Source organism: Argopecten irradians, chromosome 1 (assembly GCF_041381155.1).
Source record: "Argopecten irradians isolate NY chromosome 1, Ai_NY, whole genome shotgun sequence".
In the NCBI taxonomy this organism is placed as follows: Eukaryota; Metazoa; Mollusca; class Bivalvia; order Pectinida; family Pectinidae; genus Argopecten; species Argopecten irradians.
This window is the reverse complement of record NC_091134.1, coordinates 40345662-40367062: the sequence shown is the minus strand read 5'-3', so window position 1 is coordinate 40367062 and position 21401 is coordinate 40345662. Positions and strand designations below refer to the sequence as shown.

Genomic DNA, 21401 nt, shown 5'->3' with positions numbered 1-21401 from the left:
AATAAATCAAGGATTTCCTTCAATTTTGTATTCAAGACACATTTGTTCAATCTCAAACACATAAAGAAATTAAATTGAGATATTTTATATGTATTTTTCATCTTTTCTTCCGCTTATCGCATTTCACAAAAAAATATTTATTTGGTTGGGAGAAACCTACCTTTAAGAAGATTTCTTAAAAAATCTAAGATAACGATAACTATGACAAAATTTATTGCACCTCTATTAATTCCTTTTTCAATAGAAAAAATTGATTTCCGAATACCAATCTAAAATTAATTAGCTAATATATATATTTGAATGAAACAAAAAATATTGAAAAGGAATAAAAAAAGTAAATGCTAAAATGTAACGAAATAAAAAATATTGAAATGAAATGAAATGTATAAAATTGAAATCAAATGAAATATAAAATATTGAAATGTATTCCACTACCAAACTGTTAACTGGCATGAAATCACCATAAAATCACAGCAAAAGTACAAATAAACCTACGTAACAACACTGCCAACTGCTTCATTACAATCAATTTAACTTCTACGTGGGAGTGCAAAACTACACGTTCAGCTGTACAGCAGTTAAAACAATGCCCAAGTAATGTCACTGCAATAGCCAAAACCATGACAACCAGAGATCTCAGTGACAAAGTCAACCAATCACTGGAAACCGTCAGGTGTGGGCAGAAAACGAGCAGACGTCAATGTGGTGTAATTGTCGTCTCCAGTGGCAGACGGTCACATTACAGTCATTATTTCCCCATTTGGAATATTAAATCTCGACAAAATAGTTCTTGATTGAAAAATAAGAATTATTTTTATCTTTCTCTGTGCACATGTATTAATTTGTAATATGTTGGCAGTCATTGGAAACACAATTAGTAAATATAAACCTTGAATTACACACAGAATTGACCTTGACACTTGATGAGGCTATGTGATTGACCTTAACACCATTTGACTATGTGAATGACTTTTGACACCATTAGACTATGTAAATGACCTTAGCAGCATGTGACCATGTAAATGACCTTAACACCATGTGGTTATGTGATTGACCTTGACACCATTGGACTATATATGTGAATGACCTTGATACCATGAGACTAGCTATGTGAATGACCTTGGAAGCATGTGACTGTGTAAATGACCTTAACACCATGAGACTATGTGTTTGACTTGGACACCATTGTACTATATATGTGAATGACCTTGACACCATGAGACTAGCTATGTAAATGACCTTGGAAGCATGTGACAATGTAAATGACCTTAACACCATGAGACTATGTGTTTGACTTGGACACCATTATACTATATATGTGAATGACCTTGACACCATGAGACTAGCTATGTGAATGACCTTAAAACCATGAGACTATGTGAATAATATTGGCAGCATATGTGCATGACCTTATGAATATTACATTGACAGCAGGTGATTGCTAAAATGACCTTGACACCATTTAAGTGCATCAATGACATAAATTAAGTTTAAAACATTGATAGTAAGTGGCTATGTGAGTATCATGACAGCATAATATTGTGAATATTCCAGAAAGATAAGAAAAGAATTATTTAATATTGTATAGATCTATATAGCGCAACACAATTTTTAGTGTATAAGACAAAATTTAAGAGTTTGTCATTAAATATCATCTTGATTCTACTTTCTTGGTTTCATGCTTTCAATTCCTTTCATAGGCAAAAATGGGTATATCCAAGGATTACAATATTATATAATACACAAGAAACTATTTTTTTCGTATTTGTGATTGGTTTCATAGTCACCTTAAAAACAATGATAAGTTACATGCTATACAGTCCAACAGTTATAACTTATGGTGACAATATAAAACCTGTTTGTGTAACTTTAGATCTAGACATTTAAAATATGTTGTGCAGGATATATACATATACATTTATATAAATTAATATTAGTTAAAAACATTACCCATTTATCTCCTGTGGGTTGACAGCCCATGCTCTATAAGCATTGCAGTAAAGCATCCATATCACTCATTAGCACTCTATTTACCATTCACAGATTCAAATGAAGAATTGTGTGAAAATCTGAGTGGGAACATTACTATACAGGAACTTGGGTCATCTTCTAGTCTCAGAAAGGATAATTCCAATACTTGAATTGAGTGGGTGATCAAGCTACAACGTATAGGAAGTGATGTCATAGTCCCGTCTACGATACCGATACCGTAGTTCCAATACACAACTGTTGAGTCAGGAGAGACACTACACAGGAAGTGATGTCAGTGTCCAGTCTCCGCTACCTAACACACCTGTGGTCGCCTCCATGGCGACAGGAACTGACAGGAATGTGTTTTACAGACGGAGAGGAAACAGGAAGTGACACCTCGACTACTACACTGTTAGTTCTTTAGTACTGGTACTGACAGTTACACCGAATTGTTACCGGGATGTTTGCTGGCGTAAAACAGCAATAAAACACAAGCGCAGTGTTTCTTTGTTGGTGCAAGTCAATGAGAAGCTAACTAATGTACAACTACAGCAGTATGCTGACAATTCTCGCCACAAAAATGCCATTCACATTCACTCTATGCCTAAGGAAGCATGCTGGTGGATTATTACATCGGCACAGTTTTAGAGTTAACCAGTCCATGGGTTGGGAGTTGTAATGAGGTAACAATTCTGCAGGCAAGGTGAGAAAATGAGTCTTCACAAATAGCTCTACATGAAATGGTTGAAATGAAAACAGCGGTTGCATAGGTCTTTGCCAAAATTATTCAACTTATTACAAATGTGAAAAACGCAGGCAACATCTTCTCCTTAAGTTTTAAGCAGAAAATTGGTTGTGCCAAAAGTCTTTGCAAGTCAAGTGTTTTTAATGTCAGTTTTCTGTTTCCATCGATTCTAAAGGGAATGGTGTTTTTGACCTAGCTTCTGAATAAACATTAGATATGGCAGGAGCTATATAGAGCTACAGCATCAGCAGACATACAGAGGTCATCACCCTCACTACAAATCTACAAAAATGTACAGCTTCTTAACAGAAATGTTACAACTACCTGTTAAAACTCGGCACTTAATGTACCCTAGAGAACATGACATGAGCCTCGTTTTGAACGTTTGGATAATTTGACGTTGTATGGTTAATGAAGGGAGAAGTATCATGCTGGGACCAATCAAATCTTTGATCCACAGAGGTCCCGTACCACAGACAGCCGAGTTCTGACAGGAATAATCAAGAGTTTACCTGAAGGGACGATACATGAAGGAAATCATCCCAAAACCACTGAGATATGGTGTTACCAATTAAAATGTAATCAGAAGTAATCGAGTGGAGGAGAGAGGAAATAATCACTTTAATACTCTTGGAATGAAGAGTGTCAGCACAAACATTTCGTACTGTAATATCTGTACAAGAAAATGCCTGACACATTTTACTGTAATTTATAATGGTCTTGACACATTTTTCTAACACTTATTTGTATAAACAGCAAACACACATTTATAACAAACACACTTAAAACAAATAACTGGTTGTAATGCAGTAGTCTCAACATACAGTAAAGCACAATTATAACTAACACACTTAAAACAAATAACTGGTTGTAATGCAGTAGTCTCAACATACAGTAAAGCACATTTATAACTAACACACTTAAAACAAATAACTGCTTGTAATGCAGTAGTCTCAACATACAGTAAAGCACATTTATAACTAACACACTTAAAACAAATAACTGGTTGTAATGCAGTAGTCTCAACATACAGTAAAGCACAATTATAACTAACACACTTAAAACAAATAACTGGTTGTAATGTAAAACAAATAACTGGTTGTAATGTAAATCAAATAACTGGTTGTAATGTAAAACAAATAACTGGTTGTAATGTAAAACAAATAACTGGTTGTAATGCAGTAGTCTCAACATACAGTAAAGCACATTTATAACTAACACACTTAAAACAAATAACTGCTTGTAATGCAGTAGTCTCAACATACAGTAAAGCACATTTATAACTAACACACTTAAAACAAATAACTGGTTGTAATGCAGTAGTCTCAACATACAGTAAAGCACAATTATAACTAACACACTTAAAACAAATAACTGGTTGTAATGTAAAACAAATAACTGGTTGTAATGTAAAACAAATAACTGGTTGTAATGTAAAACAAATAACTGGTTGTAATGTAAAACAAATAACTGGTTGTAATGCAGTAGTCTCAACATACAGTAAAGCACATTTATAACTAACACACTTAAAACAAATAACTGCTTGTAATGCAGTAGTCTCAACATACAGTAAAGCACATTTATAACTAACACACTTAAAACAAATAACTGGTTGTAATGCAGTAGTCTCAACATACAGTAAAGCACAATTATAACTAACACACTTAAAACAAATAACTGGTTGTAATGTAAAACAAATAACTGGTTGTAATGTAAAACAAATAACTGGTTGTAATGTAAAACAAATAACTGGTTGTAATGTAAAACAAATAACTGGTTGTAATGCAGTAGTCTCAACATACAGTAAAGCACATTTATAACTAACACACTTAAAACAAATAACTGCTTGTAATGCAGTAGTCTCAACATACAGTAAAGCACATTTATAACTAACACACTTAAAACAAATAACTGGTTGTAATGCAGTAGTCTCAACATACAGTAAAGCACAATTATAACTAACACACTTAAAACAACAGTGTTGCAAGCAACACACGTCCCCTGTCGTCTATTACATTTACTAATCTATGTATTATGCCATATGCTACGATTGTGTGAAGTTTGACCAAATTCCATTGTTGTGTTTTCAAATTATCACCTGGAAACTAATTTTTATTTTACAAACTATTTATAGTAACAGTGACCTTTGTAGTTGACCTTTTGACCCCAAATTAAATCCCAAGTTGTATTATCCCATACACAGGTACTTGATACAATTTAGGAGTACACATGGACAACATGCACACTCTGACTAATAGCTAGCACAGGGTCATGACACAATGTATTTCTCATAAAGCTAAAAACTATTCATTTAAGTCCCTTTCATACCAAAATGCATTTTTGAATCATAATAGAATGCTTCTCAAGATATATCGTAATTAATTTTCCCATAAACTCAACAAAATAATGAACCGGTCCCCCCCCCCCCGCCAATGCAATTATTTTTAAAGGAAAACATTGACAATGTTGACATACTACCAAATCTAAATGTCAATATAACATCTTGTTCATTCATAAAACCATTTCCTATGCTATCACTTTATGTTTCATATATCCACATTTTCCTGTGAAGTATATATATATAGAGGTAAGTGTGTATCAATTACAAATAGCTGATATAGTGCATATATGTACTTTCAAATATTCTTCCTTAATTATGGTGACACCAAATGAAAGACAAGGATGAAAAATAGATACGATTAAATATACTCACATATCATAGACTTTTACTCTGAAGCTAGCTATATATGTTACATTATAAGGCAGAGAAATCAAGATATCTATCAAAACAGAAATTGTATCCAATCCACGTCTTGTCCAAGCAACTCTTGACAGCTGAGTAAACAACGTAAAAATAAATAAACCAATACCAAGATTTTTTTATTTGATTAGCATCTGACAAGTGAAGAAGAAGAATAAACATTTTGTTTTTCTGAACATGAACAGGTTCTGTGTTTATCACACACTATACTGCCTGCTGTAAGACAAAAGAGTACAGACATCCCTCATCACCACTAGAAGACCTCACTCTGTGTGGCACAGCCTTGTCTGATGAAGGCCGTATCTTCACCCACTCAACCTCATCTAAGCTCAAGTCAAAGGTGCCAAATCACTGTATCTTAATTCACCAGCCTAGCTGATTGAGGAATATATATATATTGCATAAAAAGTAGAAGTATAGAATTAAGCTTGATATTAGGTACTTCAGTTATTCTATTTAAAAAATATCAAAAGTGCCCTAATGATCAGTGCCCCTGTACCTGTAAGTGCTGTTGTTACAGTGTTTGCTGTAATTAGTGCCCCTGTACCTGTAAATGCTGTTGTTACAGTATTTGCTGTAATAAGTGCCCCTGTATACCTTTAAGTACTGTTGTTACAGTACTTGCTGACTAGTAATTAGTGCCCCTATACCTGTAAGTGCTGTTGTTATAGTACTAGCTGTGTAACCTTACAGGCGCCCTGTACCGTGTATTGTCATATTGTTGTAATGTGATATAGTACTAAGACTGTAATCATCCCCTGTCTGTAATTGTGTAATTGCACTGTTGTAACAATATTTGTTGTAATTGTGTGCCCCTGTAATGTGCCCCCTGTACCTGTAAGTATTGTTGTTACAGTTTTTGCTGTAATCAGTGCCCCTGTACCTCTAAGTGCTGTTGTTTCAGTATTTGCTGTAATCACTGTGCCTAAACAATTACAGCAAATAATGTAACAACATGATTACATGGCTATAGAGTGAGTACTGGTTACACCAATGATTGTTTCTACAGTAAAAGCTAAAGCAGTTACATTTTAAAAACATTAATAAAACACACGGTCAATGAAGAATAAAGGGAGATAATTAGTAGTTTTTGCCACCAACTATGTCATTAAGAGCTAAGGAAGATAACTATTGTGGTTTGATAGCCATAGATCAGTCGAAAGTTTAGCTCTTAATTAATCATATACAATTAGATTCTGGTCGAGGAGCAGACAAAGAGTATTGCCTAATTTTATCATAAATGTATCAAAGGTTGCATACCATCATTTAGGGATCTGATCTAGGACATACCATAGCCTTCGTTTGGTTGGCAAGAGCGGAGGATAATTCTGATAATTAGTAAAGTCTCAAAGTCAAAGAGGATGGAGAGTTCACAAAGCTTGGATATAATGGGGGAGGGTATTACAGATGGGAGAAAATGGGGGTGAGGTAGATAGATGTTGGTGGGGGGGGGGAGATTGAAAGATGTTTAAGTTAGTCGAGTTAGCCCCCACCTGGATGGGGAGGAGTACTAAAGATAGGGAGGAATATGAGATAAAATATGAGACTTAAGAGATTGAAGTTGTGGTCTGAAGTAATAGGAGTAATAGGTCTTGGTTGGTTTGTATTCTAATATCAGACATCAACATCCTCCCCCCCCCCTCCTCATGACCTCATTTTAAAAATATTTTTGAAATATTCCAAATTTGATTTATGAACTTTGCAAGTACAGGTAAAACTATTTGTAAAACATAAATTGCCTCAGTTGTCTGCATATAAAATATGAATGGGGCCTGACCACAGGTCAGACATTCGCTACCTTGGTATCGATGTATAGCTGATTCTTTCCTGCTTCATGGTGAGGTATTAAAATGGAAACACAAATCTAAGTTTAGAGCACAATGCGGTCTAGGCTTCGTGTCGTCATCAAAGTAAAAGATACTATTCACTGAATTCAGTATAGTATTAGAATGCAGAATCTTAGACCATAAATTCTCCCCAAAATGATATTACCGATTGTATATAATCAAGAAACATGATCGATCCAAAAGCACATAGAAACCTAAGAGAAACTCATATATATACAGTTGCATTTTGATGGTATCAAATCCCCTTGTAGGTTATTTTAAATTAACTTGGCAATTGAACAAGGAATTTTATTTAAAGAAATGCCAGTATCAGATAAATAGGTATCAAGTTTATTTCGATTACAAATGGAAAAGTGCATCTTTTTTTAGGGTATACCATTCCTAATCAATTCTCCTGTGTTCACAGCAGAAGTCAGGAAACAGTCTAGAATTCAAATAAGACAAATATTTGAAGAACAAGATCAAGACCTATGAAGCCAATTTGATACAGCAATTTCAGGAAACTGGAAAGAAACTAAATTTAGGTTCTAATATATCTAATAAGTCTTTACACAGTGTCTGAAAGCTTCACTCAATCTCTAAACTTCATTTAGATACAAATGTCCAATACATGAAAGTGCATACATGGAATTATCATAAAACCACATACAGAGAAAATAGTGAGGATCATTATAATTCAACTGTTTGCAGAAAAAAACAGCAATGCATTAACTGTTATCAGTGAAGCACATATGAATTTATTGGAGAAAATCAACGCTAAGAAAATGTCAACATAACAAAAACGTTAATATTGCAAGGAAGTCGTGGTGTTAAAAGTAATCCTATTAGAAAAGAGTAATTTATATATATTATTGAGTATGACTTCTAGTTCATCAGGTAATCATATACCATGGGTCAACTTACATCTTTGATCTCAGAATTTTATCCAAGAACAAGTATTCAATATTTGTAGTTCCTGTGATAAAACTAGGCAGGACAGATGCAGGACACAAAGATTTATTTTTCCTGCCCCCTCCCACCACACATATGCTAGCTAACCCCTCCCACCCCACAAACGACAGCCACCCCCCCCCCCCCCATCCCAACCTATTCACCACCCCCTCCCACATACTCACCACCCCCTCCCACCTTCACATACTCACCACCCCCTCCCACTCCATCCCATCTCACACACACTCCCCACCCCCTCCTATCCCACACATACTCTCCATCCTACCCTATCCCTCCCTTTTAGTATTGCCCTCACCACCCTTTAACCCAAGGATTTTGGTAGCAGATGGAGGGGTAATATTGTCAATAAAGAGAAATACCAACTGACTCCTTATGAAATTGAACAGGATACCCCTCAACCTCTTTAACAAAGTGGCATAAAATCAATAACATCAGATAACTTACCCCAAGGCCAGGTTTCTATCTGTTACATGGAGTATATGGCAAAAGTGAGTCCCTGGCCTAAGTCTCTGCACTAAAGGCTACTACATAATCTAACCAACCTATACCCACTATATGTATAACCCACACAGACCTTGTGTAACACAAACCTAGACATCTGATTAGGCTCATTACAAACAAAATGAGGGTAGGACTGGTCAGTGAGTGGTCAGAGAGTGGTCAGAGCTGTCCAGCCACAACATTATACCTTCAGCTGGACATTGTCAAGTGATGGTAAGGACTTAGTGCTATTCATAACGCCAGACTGACAAGTCACATTCTACAAGAATCTTAATAATAATTCCTACAGCTCTGAGCAGTGCTTGGGTTGGTATTAATTGTAAATTGATGCTATTGCTTCATCGTGTTCTGTCAATGATTTTCTGGTTACGGTTCTGGTCATGGGGCCTATCTGGATATGCATGGGGCCTATTGTATGCCAGTGACCAAGTAGCTCAATTTGGTGAAGCATAGGGCTATCATTTGAAGGTCTTAGATACACCTGACACAGGTTTTCACACCCCATGAAAACTTTTTTTTACAAGTAGAGGTTTAACACATAATTAAGCCTTTACTAAGCAAAACAAACAGCAATTGCTTACATTATAACTCAGTATAGAACATGCTTAGCCAGAGAAAGAGTATGTGTCATCAGCCAGTCTTTGAGTATCTTGTCCAATGTTCTAACAAATGACTGAAATTCTGCCATTGCAATGTTAGATGGACACTATTTTATTTAAATATCTATACTATTAACACTCAAAACCTGTCAGCTGTCATTTTAGTAATTCAAATTCAACTTTGTTTTTGTGAGGGTTTTTTTATACATTTTTCCATTTCTTAAAAGCAACATCTTTGTTCTCATAGTTGATGTTTTCATGATACATGATCTAATGAAAGAAAATTATTGTAAAACAGAGCAAATGACATGATTGAATCTATGAATTCATTGGTTTGAATTTAATATGAAAATGATAAACATCTATAGTATGATGTGCTTGAAAGCCACAAGAGAACAACCACAACTATATAATTTAAGAAATTGGTAGCAGAAAACGGTCATAGTCCCATATATCCAGGTACCACAAATAGTTTAGTAGAGTCTGGTAGTGTAACTGAGGCCAGACAGACAGCGATCAATAAGTTACATGAGCCAGCGATTCCTCTGCACATCAACACTATCCCGTAATTACTCTAACCATCCACTGTTCGAAACATTTCATTTCCAATGTCAAAATACTATCTTATATATAGTGATCTAAAGTACAACATATAATTTGGCTTAAGTTTTTTGCTTAACTTTCTCATATTTCATATACTATATAAAATTGAAAAATAATTTCTCTTTAATAGTTATTGAAAAGTTCCTTCCAATCAAATTTGGTGTTCCGGAGAGAAAATCGATGATGGTATTAATATCATGGTGTACACTTACAGTGATCTAGAGTTCCAGTCAGAACATCTGTAATAGTCTGAGAGGGCTGCTATAATTCTCCCTTAATCCTCCCACATATCTCCATGAACATTTATTAACTTGACAACAAAGAACATTGATTTTTTCAACAAATCACAGCTTCCTCTTCTTTTAAAATTCAGATTGGCCCATGGAATCTGTGTGAGGTTTTGAGATGTTGTTTTAATGGCCATAGCAGAATTAATCTCCTTTGAATTTACTAGCATGATTATTCTGAACACATTTTCTATATCAAGTCTACAGATATAAACTTCCATCTCTAGTTATCAAGTTTGGATTAATATTTCCACATTTCTGTTAACATATAGTTACACCCAAGAATGTAAATAAAACATTCTCAATATTGATGACCAGCTGGCATGTTTCTGGCACAATCTTGAATGGACATTCATGATACCTACACTAAACCTGGTCCAAATTATTCACACAGAGCAGAATTTAGTAACCATGCTAACTAACAGATCATATTATAGGGATTCCTTCTATGACAATGTCAAAACAAAACTATAAGGATTCCCGTCAGAACAAGACAATGTCTAAACAAAACTATAAGGGTTCCCGTCAGAACAAGACAATGTCAAAACAAAACTATAAGGGTTCCCGTCAGAACAAGACAATGTCCAAACAAAACTGTTAGGATTCCCTTCAGAACAGGACAATATCTAGACAAAACTTTAGGGATTCCCTTCTGAGCAAGACAATGTCTATATCAAACTATTGGGATTGCTTTCAGAATAGGACAATGTCTAGACCAAACTGTTGGGATTCTCTTCAGAACAAAACAATGTCTAGACCAAACTGTTGGGATTCCCTTCAGAACATTACAAAGTCCAGACCAAAATGTTGGGATTCCCTTCAGAACAGAACAATATCTAGACCAAACTGTTGGGATTCCTTGGAGAACAGGACAATATCTAGACAAAACTGCTGGGATTCCCTACAGAACAGGACAACGTCTAAACCAAACTGTTGGGATTCCCTTCAGAACAGTGCAATGTCTAGATAAAGCTGTTGGGATTCCAATCATAAAAGAACAATGTACAGACAAAACTATTAGGATTCCCTTCAGAACAAGACAATGTCCAGACCAAACTGTTGGGATTCCCTTCAGAACAAGACAATGTCTAGATCAAACTATTAGGATTCCCTTCAGAACAGGACAATGTCCAGACCAAACTGTTGGGATTCCCTTCAGAACAGAACAATATCTAGACCAAACTATTAGGATTCCCTACAGAACAATGCAATGTCTAGACCAAACTGTTGGGATTTCCTTCAGAACACAGGACAATGTCTAGACCAAACTGTTGGGATTCCCTTCAGAACAAGACAATGTCTAGACCAAACTGTTGGGATTTCCTTCAGAACACAGGACAATGTCTAGACCAAACTGTTGGGATTTCCTTCAGAACACAGGACAATGTCTAGACCAAACTGTTGGGATTCCTTTCAGAACAAGACAATGTCTAGACCAAACTGTTGGGATTCCCTACAGAACAAGACAATGTCTAGACCAAACTGTTGGGATTCCCTACAGAACAAGACAATGTCTAGACCAAACTGTTGGGATTCCCTTCAGAGCAGAACAATGTTTAGATCAGGCTGTTGGGATTCCCTTCAAAACAGTACAATGTCTAGACCAAACTTTAAGGATTACCTTCAGAGCAAGACAATGTCCAGACCAAACTGTTGGGATTCCCTTCAGATCAGAACAATATCTAGACCAAACTGTTAGGATTTTCTTCAGAACAGGACAATGTCTAGACCAAACTGTTGGGATTCCCTTCAGAACAAAAACAATGTCTAGATCAAAATGTTAGGATTCCCTTCCGAACAAGACAATGTCTAGACCAAACTGTTGGGATTCCCATCAGAACAGGACAATGTCTAGACCAAACTGTTGGGATTCCCTTCAGAACAGAACAATGTCTAGACCAAACTGTTGGGATTCCCTTCAGAATAGGACAATGTCTAGACCAAACTGTTGGGATTCCCTTCAGAACAGAACAATGTTTAGATCAGGCTGTTGGGATTCCCTTCAGAACAGTACAAAGTCCAGACCAAACTGTTGGGATTCCCTTCAGAACAGTACAATGTCCAGACCAAACTGTTGGGATTCCCTTCAGAACAGGACAATGTCCAGACCAAACTGTTGGGATTCCCTTCAGAACAGAGACAATGTCTAGACCAAACTGTTAGGGATTTTCTTCAGAACAGGACAATGTCTAGACCAAACTGTTGGGATTCCCTTCAGAACAAAACAATGTCTAGATCAAAATGTTAGGATTCCCTTCCGAACAAGACAATGTCTAGACCAAACTGTTGGGATTCCCTTCAGAACAGGACAATGTCTAGACCAAACTGTTGGGATTCCCTTTAGAACAGGACAATGTCTAGACCAAACTGTTGGGATTCCCTACAGAACAGGACAATGTCTAGACCAAACTGTTGGGATTCCCTACAGAACAAGACAATGTCTAGACCGAAGTGTTGGGATTCCCTTCAGAGCAGAACAATGTTTAGATCAGGCTGTTGGGATTCCCTTCAGAGCAAGACAATGTCTAGACCAAACTGTTGGGATTTCTTTCAGAATAGTGCAGTGTCTAGATCAAACTGTTGGGATTCCCTACAGAACAGTGCAATGTCTAGACCAAACTGTTGGGATTCCCTACAGAACAGTGCAATGTCTAGACCAAACTGTTGGGATTCCTAGAGAAAGTGCAATGTCTAGACCAAACTGTTGGGATTCCCTAGAGAATAGGACAATGTCTAGACCAATGTTGGGATTTCTTTCAGAATAGTGCAATGTCTAGATCAAACTGTTGGGATTCCCTACAGAACAGTGCAATGTCTAGATCAAACTGTTGGGATTCCCTACAGAACAGTGCAATGTCTAGACCAAACTGTTGGGATTCCCTAGAGAATAGGACAATGTCTAGACAAAACTGTTGGGATTTCTTTCAGAATAGTGCAATGTCTAGATCAATCTGTTGGGATTCCCTACAGAACAGTGCAATGTCTAGATCAAACTGTTGGGATTCCCTACATAATAGTGCAATGTCTAGACCAAACTGTTGGGATCCCCTAGAGAATAGGACAATGTTTAGACCAAACTGTTGGGATTTCTTTCAGAATAGTGCAATGTCTAGATCAAACTGTTGGGATTCCCTACAGAACAGTGCAATGTCTAGATCAAACTGTTGGGATTCCCTACAGAACAGTGCAATGTCTAGACCAAACTGTTCTGGGATTCCCTAGAGAATAGGACAATGTCTAGACAAAACTGTTGGGATTTCTTTCAGAATAGTGCAATGTCTAGATCAATCTGTTGGGATTCCCTACAGAACAGTGCAATGTCTAGATCAAACTGTTGGGATTCCCTTCAGAGCAGAACAATGTTTAGATCAGGCTGTTGGGATTCCCTCAGAGCAAGACAATGTCTAGACCAAACTGTTGGGATTTCTTTCAGAATGGTGCAATGTCTAGATCAAACTGTTGGGATTCCCTACAGAACAGTGCAATGTCTAGACCAAACTGTTGGGATTCCCTACAGAACAGTGCAATGTCTAGACCAAACTGTTGGGATTCCCTAGAGAATAGGACAATGTCTAGACCAAACTGTTGGGATTTCTTTCAGAATAGTGCAATGTCTAGATCAAACTGTTGGGATTCCCTACAGAACAGTGCAATGTCTAGATCAAACTGTTGGGATTCCCTACAGAACAGTGCAATGTCTAGACCAAACTGTTGGGATTCCCTAGAGAATAGGACAATGTCTAGACCGAAGTGTTGGGATTTCTTTCAGAATAGTGCAATGTCTAGATCAAACTGTTGGGATTCCCTAGAGAACAGTGCAATGTCTAGATCAAACTGTTGGGATTCCCTAACAGAATAGTGCATATGTCGAGATCAAACTGTTGGGATTCCCTACAGAACAGTGCAATGTCTAGATCAAACTGTTGGGATTCCCTACAGAACAGTGCAATGTCTAGACCAAACTGTTGGGATTCCCTAAAGAATAGGATAATGTCTAGACCAAACTGTTGGGATTTTTTTCAGAATAGTGCAATGTCTATATCAAACTGTTGGGATTCCCTACAGAACAGTGCAATGTCTAGATCAAACTGTTGGGATTCCCTACAGAACAGTGCAATGTCTAGACCAAACTGTTGGGATTCCCTAGAGAATAGGACAATGTCTAGACCAAACTGTTGGGATTTCCTTCAGAACAAAAAATGTCTAAACCAAATTGTTGGGATTCCCTTCAAAACAAGACAATATCTAGACCAAACAGTTGGGATTCCCTTCAGAACAGAACAATGTCTAAATCAAACTGTTGGGATTCCCTACAGAACAGTGCAATGTCTAGATCAAACCGGTTGGGATTCCCTACAGAACAGTGCAATGTCTAGACCAAACTGTTGGGATTCCCTAGAGAATAGACAATGTCTAGACCAAACTGTTGGGATTCCCTTCAGAACAAAAAATGTCTAAACCAAATTGTTGGGATTCCCTTCAAAACAAGACAATATCTAGACCAAACAGTTGGGATTCCCTTCAGAACAGAACAATGTCTAAATCAGGCTGTTGAGATTCCCATCAGAACAGGACCATTTTGTTACCATGAAAATTCTCTTTTCTTTGTTTATTTTTATTATCAACACTGATTCTCTTGGCTTGATTATGATCTAAAAAAAATTGTGACATATGTTACAATAACAAAATCAAGCCTGGCAAAAAAAAATAGAATATACACACAATGTAACTCAATAGATATCTTGCTATCATAATTACACACACACAATGTATATCACACAATACACACAATGTAACTCAATAGATATCTCGCTATCATAATTACACATGTATACATCACAATGTAACTCACTCAATAGATATCATCGCTATCATAATTACACATGATACACACAATGTAACTCAATAGATATCTCGCTATCATAATTACACACTATACACACAATGTAACTCAATAGATATCTCGCTATCATAATTACACACGATACACACAATGTAACTCAATAGATATCTCGCTATCATAATTACACACGATACACACAATGTAACTCAATAGATATCTCGCTATCATAATTACACACGATACACACAATGTAACTCAATAGATATCTCGCTATCATAATTACACACGATACACACAATGTAACTCAATAGATATCTCGCTATCATAATTACACACGATACACACAATGTAACTCAATAGATATCTCGCTATCATAATTACACACGATACACACAATGTAACTCAATAGATATCTCGCTATCATAATTACACACGATACACACAATGTAACTCAATAGATATCTCGCTATCATAATTACACACGATACACACAATGTAACTCAATAGATATCTCGCTATCATATACACGTACACACAATGTAACTCAATAGATATCTCGCTATCATAATTACACACGATACACACAATGTAACTCAATAGATATCTCGCTATCATAATTACACATGATACACACAATGTAACTCAATAGATATCTCGCTATCATAATTACACACTATACACACAATGTAACTCAATAGATATCTCGCTATCATAATTACACACTATACACACAATGTAACTCAATAGATATCTCGCTATCATAATTACACACTATACACACAATGTAACTCAATAGATATCTCGCTATCATAATTACACACTATACACACAATGTAACTCAATAGATATCTCGCTATCATAATTACACACTATACACACAATGTAACTCATAGATACTCGCTATCATAATTACACACATACACACAATGTAACTCAATAGATTCTCGCTATCATAATTACACATGATACACACAATGTAACTCAATAGATATCTCGCTATCATAAATACACATGATACACACAATGTAACTCAATAGATATCTCGCTATCATAATTACACATATACACACAATGTAACTCAATAGATATCTCGCTATCATAATTACACACTATACACACAATGTAACTCAATAGATATCTCGCTATCATAATTACACATGATACACACAATGTAACTCAATAGATATCTCGCTATCATAATTACACACGATACACACAATGTAACTCAATAGATATCTCGCTATCATAATTACACACTTACACACAATGTAACTCAATAGATATCTCGCTATCATAATTACACACGATACACACAATGTAACTCAATAGATATCTCGCTATCATAATTACACACGATACACACAATGTAACTCAATAGATATCACGCTATCATAATTACACATGATACACACAATGTAACTCAATAGATATCTCGCTATCATAATTACACAGATACACACAATGTAACTCAATAGATATCTCGCTATCATAATTACACACGATACACACAATGTAACTCAATAGATATCTCGCTATCATAATTACACATGATACACACAATGTAACTCAATAGATATCTCGCTATCATAATTACACACTATAACACACAATGTAACTCAATAGATATCTCGCTATCATAATTACACACGATACACACAATGTAACTCAATAGATATCTCGCTATCATAATTACACACGATACACACAATGTAACTCAATAGATATCTCGCTATCATAATTACACACGATACACACAATGTAACTCAATAGATATCTCGCTATCATAATTACACACGATACACACAATGTAACTCAATAGATATCTCGCTATCATAATTACACACGATACACACAATGTAACTCAATAGATATCATCGCTATCATAATTACACATGATACACACAATGTAACTCAATAGATATCTCGCTATCATAATTACACACACGATACACACAATGTAACTCAATAGATATCTCGCTATCATAATTACACACGATACACACAATGTAACTCAATAGATATCTCGCTATCATAATTACACATGATACACACAATGTAACTCAATAGATATCTCGCTATCATAATTACACAGATACACACAATGTAACTCAATAGATATCTCGCTATCATAATTACACACGATACACACAATGTAACTCAATAGATATCTCGCTATCATAATTACACACGATACACACAATGTAACTCAATAGATATCTCGCTATCATAATTACACACGATACACACAATGTAACTCAATAGATATCTCGCTATCATAATTACACACGATACACACAATGTAACTCAATAGATATCTCGCTATCATAATTACACATGATACACACAATGTAACTCAATAGATATCTCGCTATCATAATTACACACGATACACACAATGTAACTCAATAGATATCTCGCTATCATAATTACACACGATACACACAATGTAACTCAATAGATATCTCGCTATCATAATTACACACGATACACACAATGTAACTCAATAGATATCTCGCTATCATAATTACACATGATACACACAATGTAACTCAATAGATATCTCGCTATCATAATTACACATGATACACACAATGTAACTCAATAGATATCTCGCTATCATAATTACACACGATACACACAATGTAACTCAATAGATATCTCGCTATCATAATTACACACGATACACACAATGTAACTCAATAGATATCACGCTATCATAATTACACACGATACACACAATGTAACTCAATAGATATCTCGCTATCATAATTACACACTATACACACAATGTAACTCAATAGATATCTCGCTATCATAATTACACACTATACACACAATGTAACTCAATAGATATCTCGCTATCATAATTACACACTATACACACAATGTAACTCAATAGATATCTCGCTATCATAATTACACACTATACACACAATGTAACTCAATAGATATCTCGCTATCATAATTACACACGATACACACAATGTAACTCAATAGATATCTCGCTATCATAATTACACACATGATACACACAATGTAACTCAATAGATATCTCGCTATCATAATTACACATGATACACACAAATGTAACTCCAATAGATATCTCGCTATCATAATTACACATGATACACACAATGTAACTCAATAGATATCTCGCTATCATAATTACACACATACACACAATGTAACTCAATAGATATCTCGCTATCATAATTACACATGATACACACAATGTAACTCAATAGATATCTCGCTATCATAATTACACACGATACACACAAATGTAACTCAATAGATATCTCGCTATCATAATTACACACGATACACACAATGTAACTCAATAGATATCTCGCTATCATAATTACACACGATACACACAATGTAACTCAATAGATATCTCGCTATCATAATTACACACGATACACACAATGTAACTCAATAGATATCTCGCTATCATAATTACACACGATACACACAATGTAACTCAATAGATATCTCGCTATCATAATTACACACGATACACACAATGTAACTCAATAGATATCTCGCTATCATAATTACACAATACACACATGTAACTCAATAGATATCGCTATCATAATACACATGATACACACAATGTAACTCAATAGATATCTCGCTATCATAATTACACATGATACACACAATGTAACTCAATAGATATCTCGCTATCATAATTACACACGATACACACAATGTAACTCAATAGATATCTCGCTATCATAATTACACACGATACACACAATGTAACTCAATAGATATCTCGCTATCATAATTACACACGATACACACAATGTAACTCAATAGATATCTCGCTATCATAATTACACACGATACACACAATGTAACTCAATAGATATCTCGCTATCATAATTACACATGATACACACAATGTAACTCAATAGATATCTCGCTATCATAATTACACACGATACACACAATGTAACTCAATAGATATCTCGCTATCATAATTACACACGATACACACAATGTAACTCAATAGATATCTCGCTATCATAATTACACACTATACACACAATGTAACTCAATAGATATCACGCTATCATAATTACACATGATACACACAATGTAACTCAATAGATATCTCGCTATCATAATTACACATGATACACACAATGTAACTCAATAGATATCTCGCTATCATAATTACACACGATACACACAATGTAACTCAATAGATATCTCGCTATCATAATTACACACGATACACACAATGTAACTCAATAGATATCTCGCTATCATAAATTACACACTATACACACAATGTAACTCAATAGATATCTCGCTATCATAATTACACATGATACACACAATGTAACTCAATAGATATCTCGCTATCATAATTACACACGATACACACAATGTAACTCAATAGATATCTCGCTATCATAATTACACACTATACACACAATGTAACTCAATAGATATCTCGCTATCATAATTACACATGATACACACAATGTAACTCAATAGATATCTCGCTATCATAATTACACACGATACACACAATGTAACTCAATATAGATCTCGCTATCATAATTACACAGGATACACACAATGTAACTCAATGGACTCCCTGCTTTCATAACTTACACACCGCAGGAATAATATTATGTAGTTTTCTGAGCTTCTCAATCACATGAAAAACCTTCAAATGTCAGCGAACAACCATATCATATCCGTTGTCAGAAGGTGCGTTCTAGTACAATGTTGTCATTAGGATCTTTGAAGAAAACTTATTGCTGTAATTGTTTCTATAAATAACACACTTCCACTATGTGCAGTGCTATGACATTACAGGAGCTTCTAAAGTTAACTAACATCTAAAACAAGTCATTGCATCATGTAATCTTCAGACATTCTGTGATATATAGCATTGTCTTCCACAATGCTAAATGTTTTCAAGACTATTTGGGAAGGAAGATATTGCATAAGAACCAAAGCCAATCTATGATTATGTTGGCCAATTGTTTTAGATGGGGAAGGGAAGGGACAGTGGTGGGGTGGGGGGTAATATGAATGGTATGTAAAGTTGGTTTTCATAGAAACACACAATTTTAGAAATTTAAAATTAAGGTAAAAAGACTTACCAGAAACATGTTGTCCTTCTCCTCAACATTGTATTAATCGTTTAAGAATTAATCCAATATAAATTAATATAAATCCTCACAGAATAATTAATCCTTTATAATACAGCTTCATTCCATTTGAATTACCAGTTACCTGTAATGACAAAATATTTGTATAATTAAGTGATTGAATAAGAAGATTATGAAATAAAATATTCTTCTCCGAATTCTTTTGATTTTGTTTTAACTAATGAACTTCTGTACAATAGTAAAGTAATTAGGAATATATATATATTGAAAAAAAATAAATAAATAAAGAAAAAAAAAAGAAAATAAAATCACAATTTCAATTAACTTATAGTCAGTGACTTTTGGTGCTGAGTTATCTCCCTTTGTAAAAAGATGAAGTCTATTATGTCATACACACCCTAAAATGTATCATTCATAGATATGCTTATATACCCATAATGGCTATAACTCAAGAGTTCTAAAATGTCCTATATAGAATATCCATTGTTTGCCAATGCAGCCTTGATATTTTAGTAATGATCAGTCACTATTTACATGTTAATAAACTTAAATAAGAAATGTTCAAAGATATGATTATAAATGTATTTCTTATTTCAAAATAAATTGAATTTACATAAATCCATTCTTGGAACAGAAGGTAACTACTTTATGAACATATTGATTCATTAAAATAATTTCCTTAAAGTTATTCCATCTTAAGTGCAATGAAATGACAATTGGTCAATCACAAGACAAATTAACTGGTAGAAATACAAAAGTTCAACAATGGTATAGATTCAAGTTCCTTATCATCACAAATTCTTCAAAACAGATACACAATATCCCCTCAAAAGAACAAATTCTCACCTGAACTGATCCAGACCAAATTGTCTACATCCAAAGGATACCAGAAAATTAAAATGTGTACCTTAGTTAATTACTTAAATAAATCAGAGGTCACTTCCAGGAATACACATCCTATCATGTCCAACCATTACAAAGTAAAGGACTGGAATATTGACAGCAATGCTGAGCGTTTTCCTGATAGAACAGCCACGCTCTATTACATCTCTCACTGGTGTGGTGAGCATACAACATGTGCCAATAGATAGGCCATGTCCGCCTCAGAAAACATCTGTCCAACAAACTTTAAACATGTGAGAAATACCATCT

General features: G+C 35.1%; 1 protein-coding gene across 1 annotated transcript in view; it reads right to left on the bottom strand.

Moving 5' to 3' along the window:
* Nucleotides 1-21401, bottom strand: part of LOC138327732 (protein still life, isoform SIF type 1-like) — a 193201-nt gene that overhangs the window by 106312 nt on the left and 65488 nt on the right. Inside the window, 1 exon segment of the mRNA XM_069274064.1 lies at nt 20241-20373. The gene's annotated coding sequence lies outside the window, so the exon portion shown is untranslated.